Source organism: Anabrus simplex, chromosome 2 (genome assembly GCF_040414725.1).
Source record: "Anabrus simplex isolate iqAnaSimp1 chromosome 2, ASM4041472v1, whole genome shotgun sequence".
NCBI classification, from domain to species: Eukaryota; Metazoa; Arthropoda; class Insecta; order Orthoptera; family Tettigoniidae; genus Anabrus; species Anabrus simplex.
This window is the reverse complement of record NC_090266.1, coordinates 95,436,033-95,460,571: the sequence shown is the minus strand read 5'-3', so window position 1 is coordinate 95,460,571 and position 24,539 is coordinate 95,436,033. Positions and strand designations below refer to the sequence as shown.

General features: G+C 38.8%; 1 protein-coding gene across 3 annotated transcripts in view; it reads left to right on the top strand.

The window, feature by feature from the left end:
• The window catches only part of Eb1 (microtubule-associated protein RP/EB family member 1), a 175,766-nt gene that overhangs the window by 55,054 nt on the left and 96,173 nt on the right, over positions 1–24,539 (top strand). The window lies entirely within an intron of this gene.

The window sequence follows — 24,539 nt, the reverse complement described above, 5'->3', positions numbered from 1 at the left end:
TTACAAAAGACCAAGATGGTTGTTATTAAATTAACCACGAGGTGGCCTTGGAACCACGACAATGAGCACATGAGATAAGACCGAACACGGGAGACATCGGCAAAAAAGGGATTACATAGCCACAAGACACAATTTGGAAAATCACACGAAATCAGATACAATCAGAGTACGCATTTCAAAATCGGAGAAAACAGGCAGTTAGAGAAGCACACCGTGCAAAAATAATAATATAACAGTACGAACAACCAATACAATACGCACACCGTATATGGAGCAGAAAACCAAAAACTTACAACAATCTCAATAACAGCAAGGTAGGAATGAATGACATAATGCACATATGCTCGCCGCGAGTTTCCAATTCGCCTCGTAATTAAATTTACATATCACTTTTACATGAGAATTTTATCAATAGTGATTTAAATTTTTCAGTCGGCTATTAAATTTCCAAATACCAGGTATAGAGTTCAGATTCAATTCACACTACATTGGCGATAACTCGAGGTAGGCCTAAAATTAAATAACAGTGACATGCTGGTTCGTAAACGGACAAGATAATGTTTTTGAAAATTCCAAGACGACGTTTGTAAACAATGTCTCCTCCAAATAATCCACTGAAGTTGGCGTTGCTCCAAAATAATTTTTGAATAAATATTACTTACATGCTGGTGGTTTTGTATCCAAATTAGTGTAATCCTTTATCACAAACTTACACCAGAAACATGTTTTCAGAGGTAATCTGCCTGCCTTGGCGCGCAGGCCCACACGCAACACTCATATAGTAGAATTAAAAGAATCGGCAAAATACCAAATCACTATCACTAGAGGAACATAAGACTGAAAACGTATTTAGGCATATTGCCTACTGTATCTCCCGCCTAACCGGGAGTATCCAGCTCCATTTCGTTACTTTTCAAAGTCTTTTAAGGAACAAGGCTAATGGCGTCCATCTCACAGCTCGCATCAGAACAAGACTCCTCGCTCGCTAGTTGACGAGACAGAAAAACAACTGCAGAGCGCTCCGTTCAAGAGAGACACTACGCATGCTCAAGTCAAGGATCAGCTTATTGGGCCAATAAGGAAAATCAAAATTATTGACATAATAATGAATTTTAAATGCATTTTAAATAGCCACAATACCAGCACATAAATTAACGGCAGTGCAACAATGGCCGAGAATTGCAGTTAAAAAGTCCCCACACACAAATATATATGTTCAACAGATGAGAGTATCGTAAATTGTCTCAATATAATTGACCAGAATTGCTTTGAAATGCCATTTTAATTTGTTAGTTTTGAAGTTGGAAAATCTTGGTAGTATATCAAAACAAATTCAGATCAAATCTTGTGTTTTTGCATCTTTCTCTGAAATAGTCAGAAAATAATTTTTTTATGCTGACCTAACTTCCTATACTCTTTTTAAAAAATCTAAACCAGGACACGTTTTGAAAATAAGAACTCTGAATTTTCAGTAGACTCAGTCTGTAACTCAATACTACTTACTAGGAAATTGAATCTAGAAAAGAAGGCAGATAAGGATAACGTAATGGCAAGCATATTTGACAGTCATACAAAATTTAGTGAAAAATGGAAGTGTATGTATAGGTAGGCCCTACTTTAAGGCAGAAACGGGTTTCAAGGAGGACATTCCAGGAATAATTAATGAACGAGGAGAGTGTGTATGTGAGGATCTTCAAAAGGCAGAAGTATTCAATCATCAGTATGTAAAGATTGTTGGTTACAAGGATAATGTCCAGATAGAGGAGGTGACTAATGCTTAAAGAAGTATTAAAATTTACATGTGATAAAAATGACATTTACAATAAGATATAAAAGTTGAAAAATAGAAAAGCAGCTGGAATTGATAAGATTTCTGGGATATACTAAAGACAATGGGTTGGGATATAGTAGAAGTACTTGTTTGAATATTGTTTGATTGAAGGAGCTAGACCAAATGACTGGAGAGTTGCTATAGTAGGCCCTGTGTGTAAAGGAAAGAGTGATAGACATAAAGCTGAAAATTACATGCCAGTAAGTTTGACATACAAAACAGATTTAACCCCTTCGGTGGCGGGTTTTGGCAGACCTCCTGTGCCAGAAAAGTGAGGTTTTTTCAGAGGAATTTATTTATTTTTAGGAAGCAAGGAATGAGTAACAATTATTAAGCGAACACATTCATATATTATTCAAGGTTAATAAAAACTTACTTTACACTCTATTTACACTTTTTAGAGTAGGCCTGTGATATAGTTTCATAAAATATTGGTGTTTTGAGTAGGGCCTATACTGTCCTGTGAGCAATGCATTTTTATTTCAGGCTTTTGTATTATTCCCATCAGCAATACTAACGCAATAAATTGCCAAATTTTGTAAGAGCTTCCTTTTTCCAAAACTGTACCCTTCCATGCGGAGACTTATTTACAAGGTTTTCAATGCACTTTTAGCATAGGGCCAATGAATTTTTTTCGGTCACTGTCAAATTTACAACTTCATCTGTTAGAATCAGTTCAAAACAGTCAATCGCACTCACCTCTGGTAATAAGCTAAGCCTCACACCAGAATTTCCCGTAAATGGAATAATATTAGGTTGCACACTATCCCCAGGCTTACACTTTCTCAAAACGAATGTATATTCTACCATCACCTTAGCGTCTGACGTAATATCTTCTTCACTTTCACTAGAATTACTAAGGTCATCATCTGAAGAATCAATAGAATCATTATAGCTACTATCTGAAATACTAATGTCACTTAGTGATTCATCTTTGATGTAGTTCCTTATTTTGTCTTCAGACAAACTTCTCTTCCGTTTCGCGCTCGCCATTTCTGTTTACCTCGTCAGCTGGCCAGAGGTTGTATATGTAAAGTAGAGAAGATAAGGCATATTTTAAGCCAGACGCTACGTGAATACAGCTGGAAATCCTCCCGGCATCTGTTGAGAATACTTGAAAACATTTTCCCAAACGATTAGAGTACCCGAGAAATTATTGGGCGATCGCGAAATGAACACTGCAGCTAAACGGGAATTTCTCGGGTGGTGACGTTATGGGCAGGCATGCGCCACCTGAGAATTTCTCGGGCGTGCCACTGAAGAGGTTAAACCCTGTACTCAATCTTGTTACAGTTGGGATTAGGAATAGGTTCACTTTATCTGAATTTCCCTTAAATTTACTCCATACTTCCAAGAAACTATAAATACACTGTCTTAGGTTTCTTTGTATTTAGGAAGCTTACTTTCACTTTAGATAATAGATTGTTCAGTTCATCTATTTTACTTTGGGACAGTTCAACCATCTGCTGATAAACTAGATGGCAGCTCCGCTGGAGGAAAATTACTTGGGCTTTTAAATCAGCTGGTACTTTGGCTTGCATGCTACCACCTCCGCGTAAGCTCTAGGTAGCTACCCGCAGCTATGGTTGGCTAGACTGATTTTCAGCGACTTCTCACTTTCGACTGTGGTTCTGCCTATCGTTAGATGTATAAAGCTCATTTCGATTTTCTTATTTTCCTGTGCTTGCATCTTCTGATTATCTCCAATAAGCCTAACAAGTGGAGTCTGTGGGTTTTTTACAGCTATTTATGTCAAGCGTTCATTAAGTTAATCATGAGGTTCAAAATAAATACCTAATTGGGCTTAAAACCTCAAGATTTTAATGTTTACATTTTCTTACACCAGTTATTATAATAATGTTGGCTTGATGTCCCACTAACTACCTTTATGGTTTTTGGAGACACCGATGTGCCAGAATTTAGTCACGCAGGAATTTTTACATGCCAGTAAATCTACTGACACGAGGCTGATGTATTTGAGCACCTTCAAATACCACTGGACTGAGCCACGATTGATCCTGCCGAGTTGGGGTTAGAAGGCCTGCGCGTCAGATGCCTGAGCCACTCAATCCAGCTAATGCAAGTTAACTGTCATGTAAGGCAGCATTTGGCAAGTATTCTCGTATTCTCCTTTCAATTTAAATTAAAATTTATTTTCGCTCCCTTAAATCTTTGTTGTCCTTAAATTCTTTTACGTGCTTCCATATATAGATACGAGAGGCTGGTGTGACTGTTGCAACCCAAGGGAATCATTCATGTTCAAAATCCTGCAATACGTACCAATCACTATTACAGTATCATAAGTTCAAAGCTAATTTAACCCGTATATCACCAAAAATACAGCTAATAATGTTTAGCTCTCAAAGCGTGCCCAGCAGATAGTCTTATTGGACACTCAGTTGTTGATAAATTATGCTGCCGATAGCACTATGCAGGAGTGGTTGAACGGAAATATCCTTTTACATGGAAGGCAAGTTACACGCTACTTTACCTGTAGATGGTAGAACCAGCCCCTTGAAAGAAAGAACCATAGAGACACTTGGCTGCATGGTTAGGGTCTTGTAGCTGTGAGCTTGCATTTGGGAAGTGATGGGTTTGAATCTCACCTTTAGCAGCCCTAAAGATTAAATTGTTTGTGGTTTCCCATTTTTACACTGAACTTTGGTTGGGAGAGAGTTTCCAACTTTTCAGTACTTACAGGTACTAAATAAACTGAGCTGTTGGTTACAACATTTCACACATGAAGTAACAGCACGGCAACAGGACAAAAGGCCAAGTAAGTTGGCTAAATCATTCGGGATATGATGGCTTCAAACCCCACCATCAACAACCCTAAATATATTTTTCCGTTCTTTCCCATTCTCACAGCAGGTGAATGCCACAGCTGTACCTTAACGTTTTGCGCAGCTTCTACTGCCTTCCTGGTCTTAGCCCTTTCCTATAACATCGCCAAATGTCTGTATGAATTAGTGCGATAACGAGCATATTTAAATAAATTGAAACGCTCTTCGCTACAACATTATAAAACTGAAGTTGAGTGATGTCTGCCAGTTGCTTATGATTTAAAGTATTTTTCTATATTGAGATAATTGGAAGAAGGAAGGAAGCTTCATTCTTGCCAGGGTGTAAGTTTATAATACAAGGGGTCTTGAGTTCTTGGCAGCCAGTTAATTTGGTAATTGATTATTTTGAGAGGTATGACTCGGTCATCAGCTGTACGGGTACAGCTATTTACAGAAATTCTTATGTGTTTCTGAATTTAATAAAATTTAATAAAACACCTGAAATTTCTGTGGCCTCAAAGTACTGTTAGTCTGGACGATTCTCAAGAAATTTCATCCTTGTTTATCTACCTCCATATTTTCCATTCCATGCATCCTGCTTATGTTTATTTGGAGTTCTCAACCTGTTATTAATTTTGTGTCCTCGTGGTGTCTAGCCTTACTGTAGAAAGTAAGTAGGAATTTCCTTATTGATAATACCCTCTGAATTTGCATTGTTTACGAGAGGACTGTCAAATGAACGTTAGATGCTTTCACTCCCTTAAGTCCAAGGATTACTAAAAAATTTGCTAACATACTTCTGAATAGGTTGGGATATAGTACCATATCTGAAGTGCTTATTTGATTGTTGTTTACATGAAGGTGCTATACCAGGTGAATGGAGAGTTGCTGCAGGACTCCTGTGTATAAGGGAAATGGTGATACACATAAAGTCAGTTTGACATGCATTGTATGTAAGCTTTGGGAAAGCATTCTTTCTGATAATATAAGACATGTTCGCGAAATGAATAACTGGTTAGGTAGAAGGCAATTTGGGTTTAGGAAGGGTTGTTCCACTGAAGTTCAACTTGTGGGATTCCAGTCAGGAGGTCAATTGGACTGTGTTGCAATTGGCCTATCTGAGGCATTTGATAGGGTGGATCGTAGGAGACTACTGGCAAGGATGAGTGCAGGTGGACTTGAAAGAGGAGTGACTGAATGGGTGGCTATGTTTCTAGAAGATAGAACTGAGAGAGTTGGAGTAGGCAAAGCTTTATCTGTCCCTGTAGTGATTAGGAGGGGAGTTTCTCAAGGCAGTAATTTTGGTCCCTTTTGTTTTCTTATATATGTCATTGATGTGTGTGAGGAGGTGGAATCAGATATGGGGCTTTTTGTAGATGATGTTCTGTACAGAGTGATAAGAAGGTTATAAGATTGTGAGCAACTGAGGAGTGACCTCAAATGTGAGATGGACAGTGGACGGTGGTATGATGATGAACGGGGTTGAGGGTCGGGTTGTGGGTTTCACAAACAGGAAAAGTCTTCTGAGTTTTAGTTGTTGCGTTGATGGGGTGAGGGTTCCCATTGGGGATCATTTTAAACACCTAGGTCTTACTATGTGGAGGGATCTTCGGTGGGGTAATCACATGGGTGTGATTGTAAATAAAGGGTGCAGATCTCTGCACATGGTTGTGGGTGTATTTGGGGGTTGTAGTAGGGGTGTAAAGGAGAGGACATATAAGTCTCTGGTAAGACTCCAACTATAGTATGGTTCCAGTGTATGGGACCCTCACCAGGATTACTTGATTCAAGAACTGGAAGAAATCCGAACAAATGTAGCTCTATTTTTCTGGGCGATTTCCGACAAAAGATTAGCGTTACAAAAATCTTGCAAAGTTAGGGCTGGGAAGTCTTGGGAGAAAGGAGACGAGTTGCTCGACTAAGTGGTATGTAAAGTATATAGGAAAATATTTAAAATTTTATTTCCACCTATTCAATACAATACAAGATGTTGGCATTTATGTTAAAACATTTTTCAAATGTGAGACATGTTTCACCTCTTACTGTAAGGCATCTTCAGTCACTAATCAAAACCTTATTACTTTTGTCAGACAAGGTTTCAAACATTCTACAGCTATTATAAAAATGTTCATGAAACAACTAAAAATCTAATATAATGATTAACTCATGTGTAGTTCACTTGATGAATAGGACGTCATTAGATGGTACAGTAGTACAGATGATGGCTTGAAGCCTTAGTCAATATTAGATTTTAAATATATAGTGGAAAGCATATAAAATCATTTCATTGAAAATATACAATACATTTAAATGATATTAAAATAGTATGTTCTTAGGTGGTACACTTAAGAATGGAGGTATCATATGATAAGTGACAGTTGATGGCTTAAAGCCGTAGTCAGAGTTTGAAGCATAAGTAAAATAACATGTTAATATATAGTAAATGAATATGAAAAAGATTACATTAAAGAATATAAACTGTAAAGGAAAAACATTCCAAATGCTGGGCAATTGTTATTGACGCCAGCGTATATTTGCCCATAATGTTTAATGGTCAACAGTTCATAGGTTATTTATAGATTGGTTCAGCGAGATTGTGTTGACGACAAAGTTTAAAGTTGGCTTAAATTTATTTTGAGTCATCTGAGTAAGTTTGTAGATTTGATGAGCTGTTATTCTCTACGTTGATAAGATTTTGACACGAAGGTTGAATGGCTGTTGTTTTCATAACTGATTGACAGTATATTTTTAAAACGTTGATATTGGAAATTTTATATTATTGATGAATGTTGTGGGAGTTTGATGGGGCTGTTGAAATAATGTTGTTGATTGGTTGGTTCTGAAATGAAGGGAAAAAACTATTAATTTTGATGAGAATGAAAGAAACTTGGGAAGGTTATGTCAAAGTGTTGATGGAGAGAGGATGTTGGTGCTTACCGATGGCGTTGCTGGCCTGTTTGACTTGTTGTGTGAATCATTGTCAGGATACTAGTGGTCGCTAACGTTTTTACTCCTTGTGTTGTACGTTTGTCGTCTGTGCGGAGGGAGATGGGTTGAAGGGAGCGGGGCTGTAGGCTTGTGATTGGCGCATGGGAGGGAGTTGTGTTTAGTGGGGGAAGCGGAGGGGCGTGAAGCATTTATTGGCTTAAGATTGGCCCGTGGAGGTGAGTTACGTAAGTTGGGAGGGGAAGGGGGGTGTGATGTGTTTGTTGACGTGGAAGGAGTGTTTGTTGATACTGGATTGAAAATATTGAAGAAATTTTTGTCCTGAAGGTTTACTTTATTAAACAATGCCACCATTTGGTCATATAAAGGGCTTCTATTGTCTATTGGATCATTTAAATTCTTATTAGCATTGAATTATTGGTCCAAAAATATATATAAATTCTCGAATTCGGTCATGAGTCTACCTTTTTTTTAATCTTTTTAAAATTTAAAGGTCCTGTTCAATTGTGGTAAAATTGTGCCCAGTTTCTTTCATGTGATTGCTCATAGCTGAGTGTTTATTATGTTTCTGAGCATTGAAATGCTTGGAGTACCTAGTTATGAAGCTTCTTCCTGTTTGTCCGATGTATGAGCTGAGGCACTCATTACATTTTAATCTATAGATACCGAAGCCTGAGTATTTATTATTTTCAGAATTTATTGTATTGTGGTTGAAGAACATTTTTTGGTTTGAATTTTGAGTTTTGAAAGCTATTTTGATCTCTTGATTTTTTTTTTTTTTTTTAAGGTATTGGTTATTTGATGTATGATTGGGTTGGTGTATGTAAAGGTTGCGTACTTTGATTTTTCATTTTTTATTGGGGAGAGGTTTGTGGATAGTTTCAATTTAACCTTATTGATTAGCCAACTTTTTTTAGTGCCAACGGAAGCAAAGGATACTATGTACGAGATGTATTACGTACCCATAACTTACGGAGCAGAAACTTGGACAATGCCAAAGAAGGATGAGAGTTGAATACAGGCAGTGGCCTCCACGGTATGCACTAGCCTTGCGTCTTGGGTGGTGTGCTAAGTCCCAACTGACGAGCCTAACTTAGCACACGAGGGCGAAACGCAGGCAACCAAGAATGAGTTGGCTGGAAAATTTATAATGTCCAATAACGGACCATTATATTGGTATTATAAATTTACTCATTCGGGACAAATATTTTAGGTTCCCTATGGGAATCAATATCTACATCATTTGATGGCCAGGCAGGCATCAATTTTTGAAAATGAGACATAGCTCTCATAGTGCGTTGGCACTGCTGGTGGCTTCAAGTAGCCTATGCAGTGGCCTCCACGGTATGCACTAGCCTTGCGTCTTGGGTGGTGTGCTAAGTCCCAACTGACGAGCCTAACTTAGCACACGAGGGCGAAACGCAGGCAACCAAGAATGAGTTAGCTGGAAAATTTATAATGTCCAATAACGGACCATTATATTGGTATTACAGGCAAGAGTAGACGAGACAAAATAAGGAATGAGAAAATCCGGGAAGAAATTGGAGTGGAAAAAATGAATGATAGAATAGAGAAGAGCCGACTACGATGGTTTGGGCACATAAAGCGAATGAGCGACGAAAGAATGCCAAAAAAGGTGATGGAAATGCAAATCCAAGGAAGGAGAGGCCGTGGACGACCACGATTGAGATGGAAGGATACCATCCAACACAGCATTATAGAAAGAAATCTGGACTGGGACACAGTGTTGGAGGAGGAGTGGTGGAAAGACCGAAGAAAGTGGAGAGGAACCATATTTGCCCCTACCTGGCTACAGCTGGATAAAGGGAAATGATGATGATGATGATGAATTAGCCAACTTTAAACTTCGTTGTCAACACAATCTCGCTGAACCAATCTATAAATAACCTATGAACTGTTGACCCTTAAACATTACGGGCAAATAAACGCTGGCGTCAATAACAATTGCCCAGCATTTGGAATGTTTTTCCTTTACAGTTTATATTCTTTAATGTAATCTTTTTCATATTCATTTACTATATATTAACATGTTACTTTACTTATGCTTCAAACTCTGACTACGGCTTTAAGCCATCAACTGTCACTTATAATCATATGATACCTCCATTCTTAAGTGTACCACCTAAGAACATACTATTTTAATATCATTTAAATGTATTGTATATTTTCAATGAAATGATTTTATATGCTTTCCACTATATATTTAAAATCTAATATTGACTAAGGCTTCAAGCCATCATCTGTACTACTGTACCATCTAATGACGTCCTATTCATCAAGTGAACTACACATGAGTTAATCATTATATTAGATTTTTAGTTGTTTCATGAACATTTTTATAATAGCTGTAGAATGTTTGAAACCTTGTCTGACAAAAGTAATAAGGTTTTGATTAGTGACTGAAGATGCCAACATCTTGTATTGAATAGGTGGAAATAAAATTTTAAATATTTTCCTATATACTTTACAAAGCTTTCAATACGGGCAAAAAATTATTTTCATCACTTGTAATGAGTGGTATGTTCCGAGCTGTCAATGGAGAAATGGCATGGGAGGACATCAGTAGACGTGTAAGTTTGAGTGGTGCCTTTAAAAGGAGGAAAGACCACAGTATGAAAGCAAAGTTGGAATTCAAGAGGACAAATTGGGGCAAATATTCATTTTCAGTAAGGGGAGTTATGGATTAGAATGGCTTACCAAGGGAGATGTTCAATAAATTTCCAATTTCTTTGCAATCATTTAAGAAAACTAGGAAAACAAGACACGGAATCTGCCACCTGGGCGACTGCCCTAAATGCAGATCAGTAGTGACTGATTGATTACTGATTGAAATATCTGTGAAGGAATTGGCTAGTTTTAGCCGCCTGAACACCAAGAGTGGTCAATCTCAGAATGTGTTTTAAGATTCTTTCTACCAGGTGAGTTGGCCGTGCAGTTAGGGGCGCGCTGCTGTGAGCTTGCATCCGGGAGATAGTGGGTTCGAACCCCACTGTCGGCGGCACTGAAGATGGTTTTCCGTGGTTTCCCATTTTCACACCAGGCAAATGTACCTTACCTTAATGTACCTTAATAAAGGCCACGGCCGCTTCCTTCCAACTCCTAGACCTTATCCCATTGTCGCCATAAGACCTATCTGTGTCGGTGCGACGTAAAGCCACTAGCAAAAAAAAAAAAATTCTTTTTCCAGTTTCATAGTAATTAGTATTCCAACTTGCGGAACAACTTACTACGCAGCTTGGCCCATGACATGAAAGCCAGAACCCCTCCACCGGAGTCGAGATCTGAATATATTTTTATAGAGTTCTGTCTTTCAGTGTATTATGGAAAATGTCATTCAGTGTGTTACAGAATATGGTTCCATGATGGCATGATCTAGAAAATGCACCATATCATCCATGAAACGGCAATATGTCAAACTCGTGGTTGGGTTATAACATGTTGTCACTGGATAAAAAATCACTAGGGATACATTATTTTGTTTGCAATGAAAATAAAATAGAAGTATTTCTTGATGGTATATGGCATTCTTACTGAACGTGTTAACATAACTCATAAGCCCGAAAGTGGCGAAATACTATTTATTTTAAATTGAGGGTTACGACATAATGCCATTTCATGGACTATGTGCTAGTTTATTCCTTGCTCAAAATGTTCAGCTGTTAAGTGAACACACTCATATATTTACGCAAATTTGTGTGATTAGTATTTTTATCATTTTGCAGGCCGCCTGTATATATGATTAAACACAATTTTGAGTGATTTGGTTTCCTTCAAGCTTGAATTTCTGTACTTTTTCAGGTTGTGAATCTGTTCGAAGGGAATTATATTTGGAAGATAAATTCATACCAAGGATGCTGCCTATGACGATAACTTTCTATTTCAGGTTATTCCCGTTGATAAGTTGATTAAAGGCCGGTTTCAGGACAATTTTGAATTCCTTCAGTGGTTCAAGAAATTTTTTGATGCCAACTATGATGGTAGAGAATATGATGGTTATGAGGCACGTGGATGTCAGCCTCTGGGTAGTGGCAGCCAAAATGGAAGCCTACATCAACTTCCAATAGTCTCTGCCCCTACTCGGCCAGCTGCTAAACCTCACTCCCAGACACGCCCAGCTGTCATGAGACAGCCTGGTAAAACTTTACAGAGTGGGCTTGTTTCTTTTTTCTTGGGAGTGTGTAATTTGAACTTAATTGTGTAGTTTCACAAACAAAAGATACATAGGATTTATAAATCCTTTACAAAGCACTTGACAAGAATGCCTGCTCTCTGGTTATGTATCATATGTAGCTCCTCATCATTTATGGCTTATGAAACAATGGAATAGTTCTGCTTTGTTTCATATTGTACTTTTCAATCCTGTTTTCTTGGAATATTGTTTTTCCAATTGCTATTGGAGATGTTAGGCATTCATGACAAGTGGAAATTTTCTTTTTAGCACTATACGTATAGTTTGTATATTAGATATACGCTCGTGAATTATTTCAAAATTCCGTTCAGCACATTTTATAATACTGTTTGTTGCATGAAAGCATGTCTACTGAGGTCCTTGTTGCATGTTCCGTTAGCACTGACTGGTATCATGTCACTGAAAATGTGTGTTTCCTGGAGTAATGATTGAATTTGACCAGGATGTATGTTGAATGTTTTCCTGTATCTTCAGGAAGAGATGCTGATGTTTAGTGACAGTGAAGTCATTTCTCCATTAATGGAAAAAAATAGTTTTTAATTACGGTACTTAAATTTCATTACGAGTACTTTTAGTTTGACAGTGGGGAACTAGTAATCCAAACAAATATTGGCACTAAGCTAGAATTAAACATAAATCCTAAATTAACACATATTTTGGTTCAGTTTGTCTCTCTTGATGTTGGCCTTGCGGTGGAGGAGTAGCGTGCCTTCCTCTCACCCGGAGGCCCTGCGTTCAATTCCCGGCCAGGTCAAGGACTTTTACCTGCAGCTGAGGGTTGGTTCGAGGTTCACTCAGCCTGCATGATTACAATTGAGGAGCTATCTGGCGGGATGGCGGCCCCAGTCTTGAAAGCCAAAAATAACGGCCGAGAGGATCCGTCGTGCTGACCGCATGACACCTCGTAATCTGCACACCTTCGGGCTGAGCAGCGGTCGCTTGGTAGGCCATGGCCCTTCGGGGCTGTTGCGCCATGGGATTTGGTTTGGTTTCTCTCTCTTGGGAAGTTCTTTCCCAGCCTGTAATTTTTAAATTAGGGACTTTTTAAGGCCTCGTTTTCATGGTTGAGCTACATTTCAGTTTATATTGATTTGTGAAGACCCAGTACTGGTAGTTTTATTCTTTAGCTGTCATAATTGAAATTAACTTCCTTGTGTTATAAAAAGAATTGAATTTTTATTACCAGCACCAAGAACTGTTTCGTTTCTATTCTGGTAGCCTGTTTATTATGAAGTATGGAAGCATGTTTGACATCTGTAGATCAATTGATATGGGCACAGTAATGAGTAGTTATTCCTTAGTTTCTGATTGTTTTTGGATATTGTTGCTTTAGTACCGTAGTTTTAATTTTTTTCTAATGGTAAGAAAGTAGTAGCTGAATTTTGATGAAAAGAATGACATTTGTAGTAAATAGGAATTAAAGATGGATTTTTATTTGACCTCCATCTTGGCTAAGACTGTTGTGCCCTTTGATAAGATTGGGAAAATACATCTTCAGTGATACTAAATTGTCTTCTAGGCATGTACAGCAGCCATCTGGTGTGTTTCCTATTTTCCATTCACTGCAAGCATGTAAATGCTGGAACAGTGCTTTATTTCAATTTGCAGGTCAACTATTCCAATTGTAGGTGCAAATAGTAACCATTCAACTAATGCATCCAACTGATGGCCAAAGAAACCCCTTGCTCTTGTGATAAAGCAACCACCGTTCAGAAAGGGGAAGCTTCACCAAACTGCCTCTCCTGTTACTTGGAGAACACACCTCATTAAAATCTTTTTTTTTTTTTTTTTTTTTTTAATATGGATATTGAGCTATTCTATAATTTGAAGTGTTGATAAGGATAACCCTTTTGGTTTTGTTATTCATCTTCATATAGTTGAAGGAAGGTTAACACTAAGCAAGTGCCTGTGCAGTGTAGGTCATGTAGCTATTAGCTTGCATTCAGAAGATAGTGGGTTTGAACCCCACTGTTGTCAACCCTGAAGATGGTTTTCTGTGCTTTCCCATTTTCAAACCAAGCAAATGCTGGGGATGAACCTTAAGGCCACAGTCATTTCCTATGCCATCATCGCCACAAGACCTACATGTGTCGGTGCGATGGAAAGCAGATTTTAATAAAAAAGAAAGTTAACATTGTAGGGTGTACTTTTGTAAGTTTTGAGTATGTTCTAAAATATGTAACTGGTAACCTATTCCATTGTTTTGTGGAGATATAGCAGCAGTTTATTAGTGTAAATTACACACATTTTGGCCCCATTTAATCTTATTCTTGTGTATTAAACCACCCATCTACGATAAAGATAAATGTTCAAAAAGTTCAGAGTGTTTTCTTCGGTGGATAATTTAGTATCAAAACATCATCCTCTTTTTAAATTTCTCCTGCAGCATCGGTCATGCTGGCAATTAAAACAGTCTCCATTGAATACAGTCATCAAAGAAATACTTTTGGAAGCCATTGGAAAATGCCAAAGTATTTCCCCATCTAAAATTTTTGTATGGACTGAAACAAATGGAAATCAGATGAAGTGTAAGGACCTTTGGTAGATATGATGAAGCCCCAGCCCAACTTATGCGACTGCAAAACCAACCAAGCTTGTAGTTTTACACAACTTAATGTTGTAATTATAGCCAAGAAGTCTCCATTTTATCATGGAATCTGAACCACAGGACCGTGATTTTTCATTTCGAACTTCCCACACGTCGTGCGACTTTGTGGGTGACTGAAGTTGTGCAAGGTCTTGTGTTATTTTGATGGAGCATCTTTTCATTAGTTTTGTATCTTCTTTATTGAAGGATTTGATGTAGTTTCTCCCAAAAAATGCATTACTTAATCCGACCAAGCACAGAACAAAGAATTCTTTGCATAAATTTCCCAAAATTCTCTTCTAAATCATCAATTTATGAAAAGCACAGAATTTTGTCTGTTTTACATATCATCTTGTCCCATATGTACTGCCTTTGTGCTGATTCATGTACAGAATTTGACACAATCATAGTTTCACATGTCACCTAAGCAAGGGACTCTCAAAAAACACATCCCAAAGTTTACACTCAAATTTTGATAAAAATTGTGTCACTGAAAGTACCTCCAGAATGATAACTATGACACGTTTATTGCCGGCAGTCCTCAATGCTCAGTGTGCTGTTAGGTCGTGTAGCTGTGGGCTTGTATTCAGAAGATATGGGTTTGAATCTCACCGTCGGCAGCCCTGAAGATGGATTTTCTTGGTTTCCCATTTTCACACTGGGCAAGTGCTGGTGCCTTACCTTAAGGCCATGGCTGCTATCTTCCCAATCCTAGACCTTCCATCCTTCTGCCGCCAAAAAAACCTTGGATGTGTTAGTGCGACGTTAAACATGTAGCAAAAAAAATGCTTGGGTGAACAATCACACCTAAATTGGCTCATAATCATAAATGCTTAGTTGAGTAAAAATGTTTTGTTTCCTAGTGTTGCTCATCACTGAACATACTGTACTTTAATTGATTAGTATCATACAGTTTACTATACATCTTGACTCTCTCTTTTTAAGAAAGCCTGCCGTTTCTAATTTTTTATTTACAGGTATAACTAACGCTTGTATTGTGACCCATACTCCAAAGATTAATAATGTGTCCATCCTCTAACAGACGAAGATTGTTTTTGTGCATATTGTTCAAATAAATCCAAAACTAAAATTTTCTGAGGTGTCCTAATGGACAATGTGGATGCAATCCTTAATCATTGCAACAACAAACTGCAGTCCCTCATACATGTCCAGCTTTCCTCACCTAGATTTATAGACTTGTTTAAGTATGCCTTTTTTAAAGGTGGCTAATTTAAAGAAATGAAGAGAATGGGCATTGATATATTGGGAATAAGTGAAGTGAGATGGATTGGTATGAGTGAATTTGCTACAGATGATTACATGCTGTACTATTTTGGACTTGAAAACCAAAGGAAAAATGGAGTTGCCCTCATTTTAACAGAATGTGTAACATTATGGTGGGGTGGAACTTCAAAACTGATAGGATGTCTATACGCCAGCCTTTTAACATCAGTCATACAAATTACTGCAGTTGACACCAAAAAAGGATATAGTCTTCATTGTTGGCAACTGGAATGCCAAAATAGGAAATCAAATTGTAGATGGAATAAAAGGGAAATTTGGCCTGTGTACAACAAAAGGGCAGAGACTCTTAGAATTGTTATGATAACTCACTGGTTATTACCAACACACTGTTCAGCTGCCCAAACACCTGTACACCTGGACCTTACCAGGTGGTCAATACTGGAATCATATTGACTACATTCTTTGTAGTCAGAAGTGGAAGAGAGTTGTACAATTTGCCAAAACAAGACCTGCAGCTAATTATGGGTCAGATCACAAGCTCTTAATTTTCATATTCCAGCTTAAATTGAAAAGAATGTCAAAGCCAAACCATCATGCAGATATGATCTCTAATAGCATACTGCTTGAATATACAGTAGAGGTTAGAAACAGATTTACTGGACTAGATGTAAGAGACAGTCCCAGAAGAGCATGCATACGCAGTCCAGTCCCTGCATCAGGCTAATTAACCGATTAAGGTTAAAACCTCTGACCCAGCTGGGAATCAAATCCAGGACCATCTGGACCAAAGGACCGAGTGCTAACCATTTTGCCATGGGGCCACATGGTTATCAGATGAAGCACTGCATGTAGCGAGAAAAAACACTAAACAAAAATAAAAGGGGATAGATCAAGGTGTCGAAAATAAATGCAGAGTTCTAGAAATTAGCTAGAAGAGACGAGAATGCCTTCATGAATGAGCAGTGCAAGGAAGTGGAGGAAAATAACACACTGGGTAAGACGAAGGATCTTTACATGAAAACTGGAGATATCGGAGGAAGATTCCAGGCAAAAATTAAGATAATAAAAGATGAAAATGGTAAAGATCTTGACAGAAGCAGTGGAGATTGTTGTTGTTGTTTGAGTCATCAGTCCATAGACTGGTTTGATGCAGCTCTCCATGCCACCCTATCCTGTGCTAACCTTTTCATTTCTACGTAACTATTGCATCCTACATCTGCTCTAATCTGTTTGTCATATTCATACCTTGGTCTACCCCTACCGTTCTTGCCACCTACACTTCCTTCAAAAACCAACTGAACAAGTCCTGGGTGTCTTAAGATGTGTCCTATCATTCTATCTCTTCTTCTCGTCAAATTTAGCCAAATCGATCTCCTCTCACCAATTCGATTCAGTATCTCTTCATTCGTGATTCGATCTATCCATCTCACCTTCAGCATTCTTCTATAACACCACATTTCAAAAGCTTCTATTCTCTTTCTTTCTGAGCTAGTTATCGTCCATGTTTCACTTCCATACAATGCCACGCTCCACACAAAAGTCTTCAAAAACATCTTTCTAATTCCGATATCAATGTTTGAAGTGAGCAAATTTCTTTTCTTAAGAAAGCTCTTCCTTGCTTGTGCTAGTCTGCATTTTATGTCCTCCTTACTTCTGCCATCGTTGGTTATTTTACTACCCAAGTAACAATATTCATCTACTTCCTTTAAGACTTCGTTTCCTAATCTAATATTTCCTATATCACCTGCCTTCGTTCGACTGCACTCCATTACTTTTGTTTTGGACTTACTTATTTTCATCTTGTACTCCTTACCTAAGACTTCATCCATACCATTCAGCAACTTCTCGAGATCTTCTGCAGTCTCAGATAAAATAACAATATCATCGGCAAATCTCAAGGTTTTGATTTCCTCTCCTTGGACTGTGATTCCCTTTCCAAATTTCTCTTTGATTTCCTTTACTGCCTGTTCTATGTAAACATTGAAAAGGAGAGGGGACAAACTGCAGCCTTGCCTCACTCCTTTCTGGATTGCTGCTTCTTTTTCAAAGCCCTCGATTCTTATCACTGCAGACTGATTTTTATACAGGTTGTAGATAATTCTTCGTTCTCGGTATCTGATCCCTATCATCTTCAGAATCATAAATAGCCTGGTCCAATCAACATTATCGAATGCCTTTTCTAGATCTACAAATGCCATGTACGTGGGCTTGTCCTTCTTGATTCGATCCTCTAAGATCAGACGTAAAGTCAGGATTGCTTCACGTGTTCCTACATTTCTTCTGAAGCCAAATTGATCTTCCCCCAACTCAGCTTCAACTTGTTTTTCCATTCTTCTGTAAATAATACGTGTTAAAATTTTGCAGGCATGAGATACTAAACTAATAGTGCGGTAGTTTTCACACCTGTCAGCACCGGCTTTCTTGGGAATAGGTATAACAACATTCTGCCGAAAATCGGATGGGACTTCTCCTGTCTCATACATCTTGCACACTAAATGAAATAACCTTACCATGCTGGTTTCTCCTAAGGCAGTCAGTAATTCAGAGGGAATATCATCAATTCCAGGTGCCTTGTTCCTATTTAGGTCACTCACAGCTCTGTTAAACTCTGACCTCAAAATTGGGTCTCCCATTTCATCAGCATTAACAGCCTCTTCATGTTCCAGAACGAAATTATCTACATCGTTACCTTGATACAACTGTTGGATATGCTCCTGCCATCTTTCTGCTTTGTCTTCTTTCCCTAGAAGTGGCTTTCCATCTGAGCTCTTAATATTCATGCACCTAGATTTCCTTTCCCCAAAGGTTTCCTTGATTTTCCTGTATGCAGCATCTACCTTTCCCAGGACCATACAGCCTTCGACATCCTTGCACTTCTCCTTCAGCCATTCTTCCTTAGCTACCTTGCACTTTCTATCCACTTGATTCTTTAATCGCCTGTATTCTTTTCTGCCCTCTTCATTTCTAGCATTCTTGTATTTTCGTCGTTCATCAATCAGGTCTAGTATCTCCTGAGTTATCCACTGATTCTTAGTTGATCTTTTCTTCCTTCCTAACATTTCTTCAGCAGCCCTACTGACTTCATTTTTCATGACTCTCCACTCTTCCTCTACTGTGTTTCTTTCGGCCTTTTCATTTAGTCCTTGTGCAACATGTTCCTTGAAACGATCCATCACACTCTTTTCTTTCAACTTGTCTAGATCCCATCTTTTTGCATTCTTTCCTTTCTTCAATTTCTTCAACTTCAGATGGCATTTCATGACCAACAAATTGTGGTCAGAGTCCACGTCTGCTCCTGGGAAAGTTTTGCAATCCAACACCTGGTTTCTGAATCTCTGCCTAATCATAATGAAGTCTATTTGATACCTTCCAGTGTCTCCAGGTCTCGTCCACGTATACAGCCGTCGTTTGTGGTGTTTGAACCAAGTATTGGCGAGGACTAAATTATGGTCAGTGCAGAATTCAACCAGCCGACTTCCTCTTTCGTTCCTTTGTCCCAATCCAAATTCTCCTACTGTGCTACCTTCTCTTCCTTGGCCTACCACTGCGTTCCAGTCTCCCATCACAATTAGATTCTCGTCACCTTTGACATATTGTATTAAATCTTCTATCTCCTCATATATTCTTTCAATTTCTTCATCATCCGCTGAACTAGTAGGCATATAGACCTGCACTATTGTGGTGGGCATTGGTTTGGTGTCTATCTTGGCGACAATAATTCTTTCACTATGCTGGTCGTAGTAGCTTATCTGCTGCCCTATTTTCTTATTCATTATTAAACCAACTCCTGCATTACCCCTGTTTGATTTCGTGTTGATAATTCGGTAGTCGCCTGACCAAAAATCCTGTTCTTCCTGCCAACGTACTTCACTTATACCAACTACATCTAACTTTAGCCTATCCATCTCCCTTTTCAGATTCTCTAACCTACCACAACGATTCAAACTCCTAACATTCCACGCTCCGACTCGCAGAATGTCAGTATCCATCTTCCTGATGATCGCCCCCTCTCGTGTAGTCCCCACCCGGAGATCCGAATGGGGGACTAGTTTACCTCCGGAATATTTTACCCGGGAGGAAGCCATCATCAGTACATCTTTCATACAGAGAGAGCTGCATGTCCTCGGGAGGTGGTTACGGCTGTAGTTTCCCGTTGCTTTCAGCCGTGTAGCAGTATCAACACAGCTAAGCCATGTTGAGTATTATTACAAGGCCGTATCAGTCAATCATCTAGACTGCCGCCCTTGCAACAACCGAAAGGCTGCTACCCCCCTTTCGATGAACCATTCGTTAGTCTGGTCTCTCAACAGATACCCATCCGATATGGTTGCACCTGCGGCTCGGCTATCTGCATCATTGGGACACGCAAGCCTCCCCACCGCGGCAAGGTCACATGGTTCGCAGAGGAGGCAGTGGAGATTAAGGTGCATGGAATATGTGGAAGGTTTGTGTAGAAAAGAACTAAATACTCCTGATTATGAAGTTAATAAGATCTCAGATCCTGTGAAGTCAAGTCAGCCCTAGAAAGTATGCATACAAGGCAAGCGGATATTATGGAATCCCAGGAGAGGATGCTGTGAAGGCGCTACATTTAATATGTCAGCAGATATGGAAATCCTAGCAGTGTGGAAAAGCTTGGTGTTCATCACAACTACCGAACAGTCGGACTTACCTCGCACGCTAGCATATACTCAATCTTGCAAAATAGGCTTCGGAAGTATATAGACCGAGAATCACCTGAAGAGCTAGCCGGGTTCCATAATGGCAGGGGAAACCAGAAGTCAAATTGCTAACATTTGCTGGATTATGGAGAAAGCAAGATAATTCCAGAAAGAACTGTGTCTTTGCTTTATTGATTATGCTAAAACGTCTGTGTTGGCCACAATAAGATGGACCAAGTACGGGAATATCAGATAATCTTCTGTGTTCTCCCCAGAAAATTTTGTCAGTTGGGCGGTAGGAATGAGTAGCCAGGCGGGGAATACTATATAAAAAATGAATATGGCAAAATGTCACTGTGTTCCTCTCAGGGCATTAACAATATCAGACAGGCAAACTAACTGCAAAATTGAACTATTTTAGTGTTATCAGGAACAAGACATAACAGAGTAATTTGAACGTTTAGTGTTCTACTGCTCATTCATAATCAATTAACACCAGGAACTATTCGTTTACTGTGCAGTGCCATAAGGATTTGCAACGTCATTCGGAAAGTAATGCTTGCATATCATTCCACGTTAATACAGGCGCCACTCGCGTACAACACGTGATAGTCCAGCTAAACATATAAAATTCGATGTAACAGACACAATTATGGTGAAGATTTATCATTTAAGTAATTAGTTTTAGTTTTGAGTCCCCAGCGACTCGAATATTTATTAATATGATGTAATTTGCCATATCTAGGTTATGTAAAACTGGCAGGGCAGTGCGCCCGATAAAAAGGTCCTAGGGAGAACACTTATTTTGTTTGCCTTTTGTGGAATCTCTGCTGACCAAGAAGCTGCAGTGATAACCCCTATAAACCAAACCCCATGGCACTACAGCCCTTGGAGGGCCTTGGCCTGCCAAGCGACCGCTGCTCAGCCCGAAAGTCTGCAGATTACGAGGTGTCGTGTGGTCAGAACGACGAATCCTCTCGGCCGTTATTCTTGGCTTCCTAGACCGGGGTAACCCCTATATGGAACAACTAAATGGGTTGATGGCATACGACAAAGCTCATATTGCCAGTCTATTTGACTTATATGCAGAGTATATTTTGAGGAATTCCAAGTTAGTTGAATCAGAAACTGGAATTAAGGTTGGTGGGAGAAATAACCTTAGATATGCACATGACACCACTCTGATGGCAGAAAGCGAAGGGCTGAAGGTGAAAGAAGAAAGTGCAAAGGCTGGGCTGATGTTGAATGTCAAGAAGACTAAAATCTTGGCAGCTGAAGCTATCACCTCTTGGCATATAGAGGAAGAAACATTGGAGGTAGTTTTTTTTTTTTTCTTCTCTTCATCTATTTAGGCTCAAAGATCACTGCTAATGGTGACTGCAACCATGAAATTAAAACTCTTGCTCCTTGGGAGAAATGCAATGGCAAATCTCAACACTGTTTTCAAGAGTAGAGAGATAACTTCAAGAACAAATATCTATATAATGAAGGTGTGATGTATTGAAGAGAGATCTGGACAATAAGGAAGGCTGAACGTCGAAGAACTGTGGTGTTGGAGAAAACTCCTTGGAGTTCCTATGGACTGCAAGGAGATCTAATGTCCATATTACAGGAAATCAACCTAGGCTGCTTGTTGGAAGGATAAATACTGAAACAAAAATTGAAGTACCTTGGTTATATTAACCTTAACCCCTCAGCGTCGCAGCCGTTTAAAGAGCTTCCTATCCCGCGGCCGGATGAGATTTCAACTACGCGCGACTGAAATACATTGATTCACTTAAAGCGTTACTACTAGTATAATAGTGGCCCGATATTCACGAAATTTGGAATTCCTTATGGTAGAACTATGTACATGAAGATAATTACATAATTGTTTCACATTTCCTTAGTAATTTAGTTCCGTGTGATAGAGTTCGAAGCACTCTTCGAGACAGAGACCCAAGGCACACTCCTGGCAGCAGTACACCGATGTCTTCTTTTCACCGTGTTTTGAACACGCGATACAACGTCTCTGAGGTTTGGATTTCTCACTCTTGGGTGCTAATTTCCTGATAAAACGTATTTCCTGCAACCTTGGAACTGTATTATCTGATGCGCGCCGGCCTTGAATATTTCGTTTCCCGTCCGAGAAGCGTATTTTGTACTACTTAAACAAACCTTCCATCAGCTGAAATTGATAAGATAACTGCTCAATGTTTGTCCCTGTGACTTGTCTAAATATTATTGGAGAATCTAGGAATCATAATTCACTGTTGAAAATTTCCCTTTGACCTGTATGCGTATCTATAGCCTCCTACACGAAATTTCCAAGTGCTGGTTCCTCCTCATCGTCACTCTCATCATTTACCACTGCTACATCACCTATTTCATTATCACTCCTGCTAATACTGCCACTACTACTTTCAATTGAATTATACAATATTTCAAGCACGCTACACTCAGCAGGAGCTAGCCATTGAGCGCGGTGCGTCACACAAGCTGATGAAGCTGCAGCGGGACCGAAAGCGGCAGGACGAAACTGAATGAGGGGAATAATATTTATGACGAATCAAAACAACTCTATACATATTTCAGATTAAAAGGTCGATACATCGTCTTTCAAACGAGATATATACCATGCACAACTGCTTCTCGTGTCGTATGACAGAAAGCAGCACTAACTGATGCCTATACAGAGTACTCGTAGAGAGTTACGAAAAGACTACAAGCTGAGAAATAAAGACAAATATAATAAATAAACCGCACTCTTAATACAAAATTAGAGCAAAGAACAGCACACGAAAAGACAAACTTCTCAGATCATCATTTCTTTATTTTATTCTGTGGGAAAGAATGAAGCAAACGGACTATTAAAAAAGCAGGGATTGGTGCTCAGACATAATTGACATATATTTATCCTTGCAAAAGCAGCTACACTTTAACGATTTTCAATACTTATTTAGAACACTGATAAACCCGAAAATGTCTTCTTGGAAACAAAACAATTTGCATATCCATAACACCAAAACTCTTCGCGCTATAGCCGTAAATGCGAAACCATGTATGGGTCTATACCATGTATAGAGGTCGGCGGCTACGGAAGAAAAGGGGGTCTATACCACATATAGAGGTCGGCGCTGAGGGGTTAATGTTTGTTGAAGACCAGTGGTAAAAGAGAAGAGGGCAATAACGGATGAGGTGCCTTGTTGGTATCGAGGAAGTCATGGATCTCTGTTTGGAAATGATTTGAGAAATGGTGCACGACAGAAGGAAATGGAATACATTGGTCTATGGAGTCATGGAGAGCTAGACGACGACTACTACTTTCAAGCAAGGCCTTCATGTTTTGAAAATCCAATTTGATACTGTTTCTCCAATAGAAAAAGCAAATACCATGAGTCTGAAGATTTTTCAGTTAATGTCTGGATAGTGCCAAAAAAGTTTTTTTCTCTCACTTCCATATTATTATGAAGCTTTACCAGTTCATTATCTACTTTCTTATGTTCCTTGGAATTTACTAGTTAGCAACATAGTTCTACATTGTATTGTACATTGTATTGTTACTATTTAGTTTTAATAATTGCTGACAAAATGAGGATCTTTATCATTTTGAAAGTATTTGCAGTGACGCTACTTTAATCAGAATCGAAGTGTACAATTTGGGCAGGGGTTCCTTGTCAGGTGTGTGCCTATCCACCCTTGTTTCATAAACATCAAGTTGGCATGTACAGCATTCTTTGGCATTGCTTACTAATCTTTGATCTATGGCTATTTTGTTACGGAGATAGATGCTGCGAATTAATAATAGCATTATACAAGCAGTTTTTCTCAAATGTGCAAGAAAATGTGAAATCGTGAGGAAAGGAATAAGTATGTGGCTGGGAGACAATGTTCTTTTAAAAAAATATTTTTGTGCACTTCAAATGTGATTTATTAGTACACTATTTTTTATAGATTTAAGAACCTACTCTACTTACAGAGAGAATGTGTCCAACGTACAAATGAATGAAGTCAATGTTAATGGAACCAACAAGTACCAAATTAGATATCGTGCAAAGATAACCATTGCTACTGCGTGTAATCCTACTGTCACTAATTGTGTCATCCTGTGCGAGGAATATATTGCAGCAGCTACTTTTTTTGTGGATTTGTTCAACATGGTGTTATTTCCAGGTTCCATCCTATTTTGTGTAATTTTCAGCTATTGACATCAGATATTCTAGAATACTAGCTTTCTTCCCTCTTAACTTTGCATTCCAGTAAGGGACTTCCACACTTCGTCATACTCCAGAACTAA